The sequence below is a fragment of the Nomascus leucogenys genome, chromosome X, assembly GCF_006542625.1.
Source record: "Nomascus leucogenys isolate Asia chromosome X, Asia_NLE_v1, whole genome shotgun sequence".
Taxonomy (NCBI): domain Eukaryota; kingdom Metazoa; phylum Chordata; class Mammalia; order Primates; family Hylobatidae; genus Nomascus; species Nomascus leucogenys.
The window spans coordinates 77,148,320-77,157,396 of NC_044406.1; positions in this window are offsets into that span (position 1 = coordinate 77,148,320).

Here is a 9,077-nt window from a genome sequence, read left to right on the forward strand (position 1 = left end):
GTTTTCTGTTACTGCATTAATTTGCTTAAGATAATGGCCTGCAGTTTGACCCATGCTGCTGCAAAGGACATTATTTCGTTTTTTTCTATGGCTGTATAGTATTACATGGTGTATATGTACAACATTTTCTTTATCCAGTAAACCATTGATGGGCATTTAGGTTGATTCTGTGTGAAAAGTGCAGCAATGAACATACAAGTGGATGTATCTTTTTGGTAGAATGATTTATATTCCTTTGGAAATATACCCATTAATGGGATTGCTGGGTCGAATCGTTTTTCTAAGTTCACTGAGAAATATCTAGACTGCTTTCCACAGGGTCTGAACTAAATTTACATTCCCACCAGCTGTATATAAGCATTACCTTTTCTTCACAACCTAACCAACATCTGTTATTTTTTGCCTTTTTTTTTTTTTTTTTTTTTTTTTGGAGACAGTTTCACTCTTCTTGCCCAGGCTGGAGTGCAATGGTGTGGTCTTGGCTCACTGCTACCTCTGCCTCCTGGATTGAAGTGATTCTTCTGTTTCAGTCTCCCAAGTAGCTGGGATTACATTACAGGTGCCTGCCACCACACCCGGCTAATTTTTGTATTTTTAGTAGAGACAGGGTTTCACCATGTTGGCCAGGCTGGTCTTGAACTCCTGACCTCAGGTGATCCACCCACCTCAGCCTACCAAAGTGCTGGGATTACAGGCGTGAGCCTGTATCTACTTATTGTTTTGATTTGCATGTGCCTGTTCACGTACTTTGCCCATTTTTAATGAGTTTTTTTTTCTTGCTTTTTGATTTGTCTAATTTATTTCTAGATTCTGTGTATCCATTTTGTGTTTTTTGATTTGAGGTTTCCACATGGCTTGCAAATAGCATCTTATTTTATCTGACTGCATAAACAAATAAAGATAAAATTAATGTAAACTCTACACTTTAACATCATCCTCCTCTTTTCAACATTTTTTGTTTCCATTTATATGTTATTGAGGATGGGACCTGGTGGCAGGTAATTGGATCATGGGTGTGGTTTCCTCCATGCTGTTCTAGTGATAGTGAGTGATCTATGAGAGCTGATAGTTTTAAAATTGTTTGGCAGTTCCCCCTTTGCTCTCTCTCTCTCTCTCCTGCCACCATGTAAGATATGCTTGCTTCCCCTTTGCCTTCTGCCATGATTGGAAGTTTCCTGAGGCCTCCCCAGCCATGTGGAACTGTGACTCAATTAAACCTCCTTTCTACACAAATTACCCAGTATCAGGGACCAATCCCAGAGAGACAGAGATACGCGACATTTCAGACAGAGAATTCAAAAGAGCTGTTTTGAGGAAAATCAAAGAAATTTGAGACAACACAGAGAAGGAATTAGAAATACTATCAGATAAATTTACCAAAGATATTCAAAATTCAAAAAGAGTCCAGCAAAAATTCTGCACCTGAAAATTCATTTGACATACTGAAGAATACACCAGAGTCTTTTAATAGCAGGATTGGATCAAGCAGAAGAAAGAATTAGCTCAAAGACAGACTATTTGAAAATAAACAGTCATAGGAGATAAGATAAAAAATAATAAGAAAGAATGAAGTACACTTACAATATTGTATTTGTCCATTTTCCAACTGCTATCAAGATTGGTCCCTGGTGCTTTTTTCAGTATTTTTTGTGAGGTCATATTTTTCTGGATGGTCCTGATGCTTATGATGTTCAACAGTGTCTGGGCATTAAAGAGTTAGGTATTTATTATAGTCTTCACAGTCTAGGCTTGTTTGCACCCATTCTTCTTGGGAAGGCTGTTCAGGTATTTGAAGGGATTTGGGTGTTGTGATCTAAATTTTTGGTCACTGTAGCCCTATGTGCATTAGGGATCACCCCAAGCCCAGAAACATTGTGTTTTTTACAGACTCATGGAAATACTGCCTTGGTAGTCTTAATTAACATCCAGAAGAATTCTCTGGATTACCAGGCAGATACTCTTGTTCTTACTTTCTGCCCAACAAACAGAGCCTCTCTCTCTCTGTTGAGCTGCCTGGAGCTGTGAGAGGAGTAACACAGGCACCTCTCTGGCCACCACCTCTGGGTGTATGCTGAGTCAAATCTGAAGCCAGCACAACACTGGCTCTTGTGCAAGGTCTGGTGTAAACACTACCTAGCCTCTGCCTATGTTTGCTCAGGGCCCTAAGGCTCTGCAATCAGCAGGTGGTGGAGCCTGCCAGGCTGGTGACCTTCCATTCAGAGTGGCAAGTTGCCCCAGGCCCTGAGTAGGTCCAGAGATGCCATAGAGAAGCCAGAGCCTGGAGTTGAAAACCTTAGAAAGCTAACTAGTGGTATATTCTACTGGAGGTGAGCTAGCACCCAAACTACAAGACAAATTCCTTTCCATTCTTCCTTCCTCTTTCCTCCTTTTTTTTTGTTTTCTTTTACAAATTACCCAGTCTCAAATAGTTTCTTTATAGCAGTGTGAAACTGGACTAATACAGAGAATTGGTACCGGCAGTGGTGCACTGCTATAAAGATAACCTGAAAATGTGGAAGCAATTTGGAACTGGATAACAGGCAGAGAATGGCACAGTTTGGAGGGCTGAGAATGAAGATGTGGGAAAGTTTGTAACTTCCTAGACACTTGTTGATCGGTTTTGACCAAAATGCTGATAGTGAAATGGAAAGAGACTATGGGGTTTTCTAGATATATAATTATATCTTCTGTTAAGAGAGACACTTTGGTTTCCTGTGTTTCTGTTTGGATGTCTTTTATTTCTTTCTTTTGCCTACTTGCTCTAGCTGGCTAGGAGTTCCAGTGCTATGTTGAATAGGAACAGTGAGAGATGGCGTCGTTGTTTTGTACCGCATCTCAAGGGCAATGCTTCCAGCTTTTGCCCATTCAGTATAATGTTGGCTGTGGGTTTGTCATAAGTGGCTTGTATTATTTTGAGATATGCTTCTGCAAAACCCAGTTTGCTGAAAATTTTTTAGCAGAAAGGAATATTGAATTTTATCAAAACACTCCTCTGGATTTACTGAGATGATCATATGGTTTTTGCTTTTAGTTTTGCTTATACAATAAATCACATTTATTTATTTGTGTATGTTGAACCAACCTTGCATCCCAGGAATAAAACCTACTTGATTGTGGCAAATTACTTTTTGATGTGCTGCTGGATTTGATTTTCTAGTGTTTTGTTGAGGATTTTTGCATGTATGTTCATCAAAGATACTCACCTGAAATTTTCTTTCTCCTTTCTGTGTCCGCCAGGTTTTGATGTAAGAATAATTATTTCCTTTTAAAATTAGTTGTGGAGTCTCTCCTCAGTTATTTGAAATAGTGTCAGTAGGATTAGTACTAGTTCTTTATACGTCTGGTAGAATTTGGCTGTGAATCAATCTGATCAAGGGCTTTCTCTGATTGGTAGGTATTACAGATTCAATTTCAGAACTTGTTATTGGTCTGACCAGATATTTAATTTCTCCCTGGTTCAATCTTGGAAGGATGAATGTTTCTAGAAATTCTAGTTTCCTCTAAGTTCTCTAGTTTGTGTGCATAGACAAGTTCATTATAGTTCCTAAGGGTTATTATTAAATTTTTTTTGTATTTCTGTGAGGTTAATGGTAATGTCAGATTTGTCATTTCTGATTGTGTTTATTTGGATCTACTCTTTTTTGTTTTCTTCTTTAGTATAGCTGTGGTCTATCAGTCTTATTTATTCTTTAAAAAAACCAACTTTTGTTTACATTGATCTTCTGTATAAATTTTCATGACTTATTTTCATTCAGTTCAGCTCTAACATTGGCTATATTTTCTTCTACTAGCTTTGGAGTTAGTTTGCTGTTGTATTTCTACTTGGCTTAGTTGTAATATTATGTTGCTAATTTGATATCTTTCTATTTTTTGATGTAGACATTTAGTGTTACAAACTTTTCTCTTAATACTATTTTAGCTGCATTCTAGAGATTTTCATATTTTTATCTTTGTTTTCATTAGTTTCAAAGAATTTCTCGATTGATGCCTTAGTTTCTTTCTTTACCCAAAAGTTATTCAGGGGCAGGTTGTTTAATTTCCCTGTAAAGGGATGGTTTTGAGATATCTTATTTGTATTGATTTCTATTCTAATGAGACAATGGTCCAAGAGTGTGGTTGGTATGATTTTTTTTTTTTAATTTTTGAATTGGTTGAGAATTGCTTTAGGCCAAGCATGTGGCCATACTTAGAGTATGTTCCATGTGCAGATGAGAAGAAAGTACATTCTGTTGTTGGGTGATATGTTCTGCAGATGTGTGCTAGGTTCATTTGTTCAAGTGTTACATTTAGGTGTCAAATATATTTGTCAGTTTTCTGCCTCAATGATCTGTCTCATACTGTTGATAGGGTGTTTAAGCCTTCCACTATTATCGTGTAAATATCTAAGTTTATTTGTAAGTTTCTAAGAACTTGTTTTATTAATCTGAGTGCTCCAGTGTTGGTTGCATATATATTTAGGATTGTTAAGTCTTCTTTTTGGACAATCTCTATTTAAAGTTATAATCAATGTCTTTGAAAATAAAAGTAATTGTTACATGACGACATTTGCCTTTGATGCCTTCCAACTTTATCGTTCAACTACTATATTTTATCTCTTAAACTTTTAATCTCCCTTCTCTCAATCTAATGTTAACAGCCCTATGATCTTCAGAAACCTTACTTAAATAAAACCATGGTGGTCTGTTCTCCTTGATTCCATAGTATTCATAGTAATTAAGGCAGTTTTAAAGCCATAATAATGATAAAATACAACAGTATGTATAACAATGTATAACCATATACATATATAACTTTGCATGTAACTATATTTACATATATAAAACATTAAAACAACAATAACAGTCAATTCAGTGGCATTAAACACATACACATTGTTGTCAATTCATCGCTACTATCTATTTAGAAAACTTTTTCATCATTACAAATAGAAACTCTTTAGTCATTAAACAACAACTCTCCATTCCTCCATACCCCCAACCCCTAGCAACCACTATTTACGTTATCTGTGAATTTCACCATTCTAGTTGCTTCACATAACTGGAATCACACAATATTTGTCCCTTTGTATCTGACCTATTTTATTTAGCATAACAGTTTTAAGGATTATTTTTGTCATATCTTATAATTGATTTCTTTTTAAGGCTAAATAATATTCCGTTGTATGTATATGGCACATGTAGTTTGTCCATTAATCTGTTAATATACATTTAATTTTTTTGACTTTTGGTTATTATGAATAATGTCGTAATGAACATTCATGTACCAGTACCTTTTTGAGTCTCTACTTTCAGTTCTCTTGTTTATATACCTGCAAGTAGAATATTTGGATCATATGGTAATTCTACATATAATTTCCTAAAGAATTGTCATACTGTTTCCACAGGAGCTGCACCATATAGATTTCCACCACCAAAGCAGAAAGGTTTCAATTTCTCCATATTCTTTTCAACATTTATTTTTCATGTGTATATATATATATGTTTATGTGTGTGTGTGTGTGTATATATATATATATATATATATATATATACGCACACACCCCCATATAGCCATCTGATGTGTGTTAAGTGGTATCCCATTAGGGTTTTTATATGCATTTTCCCCATGATTAGTTTTGTCGAGCATCTTTTCATACAATTAATGAGCATAAGTTCATTTTCTTTGAATAAATGTCTGTTTAAGTTCAATGCCTATTTTTAGATTGGATTTCTTGTTGTTGTTGAGTTGTACAAGTTGGTTATTCTGCATATTCATATTCTATTCAATATTTTATTTAATGATATGTTCTCCCATTCTGTGGGTCGCCTTTTCACTGACTTGATTGGGTCACTTGATGAATAAATTTTTTTAGTTTTGACGCATTCTAATTATTCTACTTTTTTTTCTTGACTCTGCTTTTGATGTCATATCCAGGAAATTATTATCAAATCCAATATTATAGAAATTTTCCTGCATATTTTCCTCTAAGGGTTTTATAATTTTAGCTCTTAAGTTTAGCTTTTGATCCATTTTCAGTTAATTTTTATATATGGTATAAGATAATGGTCTAATTGCTTTTGAATGTGTATATACAGTTTTCCTAGGACAACTTGCTGAAAAGAGTATTTTCACTTTGAATGGTCTTGAAATTCTAGTCAAAGAGTCATTGACTAGAAAAGTTAGGGGTTATTTCTGGGCTCTTTGTTATATTCCATAGGTTCACATATTGCCAGTTTATTTCTTTCAAATATATAACTTTATATATATACACACACATATATGTGTATATTTATATATGATGAGTCTTCAAAAAGTTCATGGAAATGTATATTACGAAAAAACAATGCATGGATTTCAAAAATTTTTATACATAAATAGACTCATATTAACTTGTTAGAACATGTCTGCACAGGATCTAGCTTAGGGGACCAAGAATTATAATACATCAGTTTGAAAAGAACCCCTATAAGATTGACATAAATTTTGCTAAAATTGAAGCAAGAAAGAACAACAAATGTATCATGAGGCCTGGGTGAAATAATGGTAAAATCATTGATGTTTTACTAAAAGTTTATGGCGACAATTCCCCAAAGATATTAGCAGTTTACAAATAGATAAACTCATTTTAAAAAGAGAAGAGAAAGTGTTGAAAATCAAGCCCCGAGTATCAGATTATGTATATCAATTTGTGAGAAAAAAAATGTATGTTGTTTGTGCTCTAATTAAAGAAGAGCAATAATTAACAGCGGAAATAATAGCTAACAATAGAAATATCAATTAGTTCAGCTTACACAATTCTGACTGAAAAATTAATGTTGAGCAAACTTCCCACTTGATGGGTGCCAAAATCATTACACCCTCATCAGCTGCAAATCAGAGCAGAGCTTTCAATAAAAATTTTTAATAAGTAGGCTCAAGATCCTGAAGCATGACTTCAGAGAATTGGAACAGGAGATGAAACATGGCTGTACCATTACAATCCTGAAGACAAAGCACAATCAAACCAATCACTATTGAGGATGGAAGCGATCCAGTAAAGTAGAACATTCAAGAGCAGAGGTTTGGGCAACAGTGTTTTGGAAGGCTTAATGTGTTTTTGCTTGTTAACTTTCTGGAGGGGCAAAGAACTATCAGTCTGCTTAATATGAGAGTGTTTTGAGAATACCCAAATATTTAGCGCACACACACACACACACACACACACACACACACACACACACAAATGCCTGGGAAAGCTTCAGTATGGATTCTGTCTCCACCATGACAATGTTCTTGCTCACTTCTGTCATAAAACAAGGGCAATTTTGTGAGAGTTTCAAAGGTAAATCATTAGGCATCCACCTTACCATTTTTGGACACTTCTGACATATTTTTATTTCCTGAGCTTAAAACAATCTGGAAAGGGCACTTATTTTTCTTCAGTTAATAATGTAATAAGGACTACATTGACATTGGTAAATTTCCAAGACCCTCAGTTCTTTAGGGATGGACTAAATGGCTGGTATCATCCCTTACAAAAGTGTCTTGAACTTAATAAAGTTTGTACTGAGAAATAAAGTTTATATGTTTTATTTTTATCTTTTAATTTTTCATGAACTTTTTCAAGTCTCTCTCTCTGTATACATATACATAACTTTAAATATAATGTCCAACTTCCTTCTGACCTCCAATGTTTGTAATAAGAACCCAGCTAATAATACCATTTTTTATGGTTAAAGACTGTAGTAGTTCACTATTTTGTGACTGGTCCAAACTCTTTTTTCAAAGAACATTTCTTTTTATGTGGGCCCACTGAAATCTGCTTCTTTAGTTAGCATTCAGCTAATATTTTGACACAGATTCCCTTTAATGCCAGGAGATAAAATAAACCAAACAAGCAACAGAAAAGAACTACCACCATTCCCAATTTCTCCACACTGGCTTTGTGCTGGAGCATTTTTTCCAACATTAGCTAGGCTTGGACTGATCCTACTGATAATCCTGAAGTGAAAGCTTAAAGTTTTCTCAGGTTTTTACTGAACATGCCTCTTGTCTGAGCATGTATATGGCTTTCTAAATTATCCTGTACATGCTGTTTTGATGTTTAAACTGATTAGAGAAAGTTTTTCCAATTAAGTACTATGATTTATTTTTCTAATGTTATATAGTAAAATGATAGTATTTGCCATGTACTAAGAATCTACTATGTTCAAACAATTGTGTCACAACTTGTATATACATTAACAATCTCTACAAGAAATCTGCACGGTGATTATTATTACCTTTGCTTTGTAGATAAAGAAACTGAAGTGCATAAAAATTAATTAAATTCCCATTGTCACAAAATTAATGTGGCACATTCAATTCTGCCTGTTCAAAAGCCTGAGCAATTTCTACTACACCATTGCACTTTGCTGATATCTTGAAAGACTGAATGCAGGTTTCAAAGTAAATATCCAACTATGTACTCTTCTAGAATAGTCAGATTAAGCAATTACACACGTTTCAGTTCCTCTGCCTTCAATTTCCACTTCTGCAGCATTTATATCAACAAGTCATTTGGAACAGAACCTCACCATAAAATAAGCATTTTAAATACTAGCTATCACTAATGATCACTATGTAGAACACTTACCATGTTTGCAAGCTATAGAAATAAACATAGTGAGATCATCAATTTGAATAGAACTGAAGTATATAAAAAGAGATATTTCATGGTAGCAAATCTTGTTAATGTGCCTCAAATTCCTAAAGGGCATAAATTTTAGAGAAGATAGAGATCATATACCTTAAAAACAAAACAGAATAACAAATGTACAATGTTTATTGATTATTTCTACCAGAAAATATTTTGCAAATATAACTGTATCTGATATACCAGAGAAATAATAGCTTATCCACAGAAAACTCATCTTTGTTTATAGCACTCATTCTGGAAATAGTAATGCCCACCTCTTGAGGCTCTAGGCATTGGTAAGGTGTTATATTAACCAAAATGTTACTTAATTGTCACTCTAATTTTCTATCATTCTCTCTCTCTCTCTCTCTCTCTCTCGGGGTGTGTGCGTGTGTGTGTGTGCATCTTGCAAATTCTAGGAAGGCCTTAGATTATCCTGCTT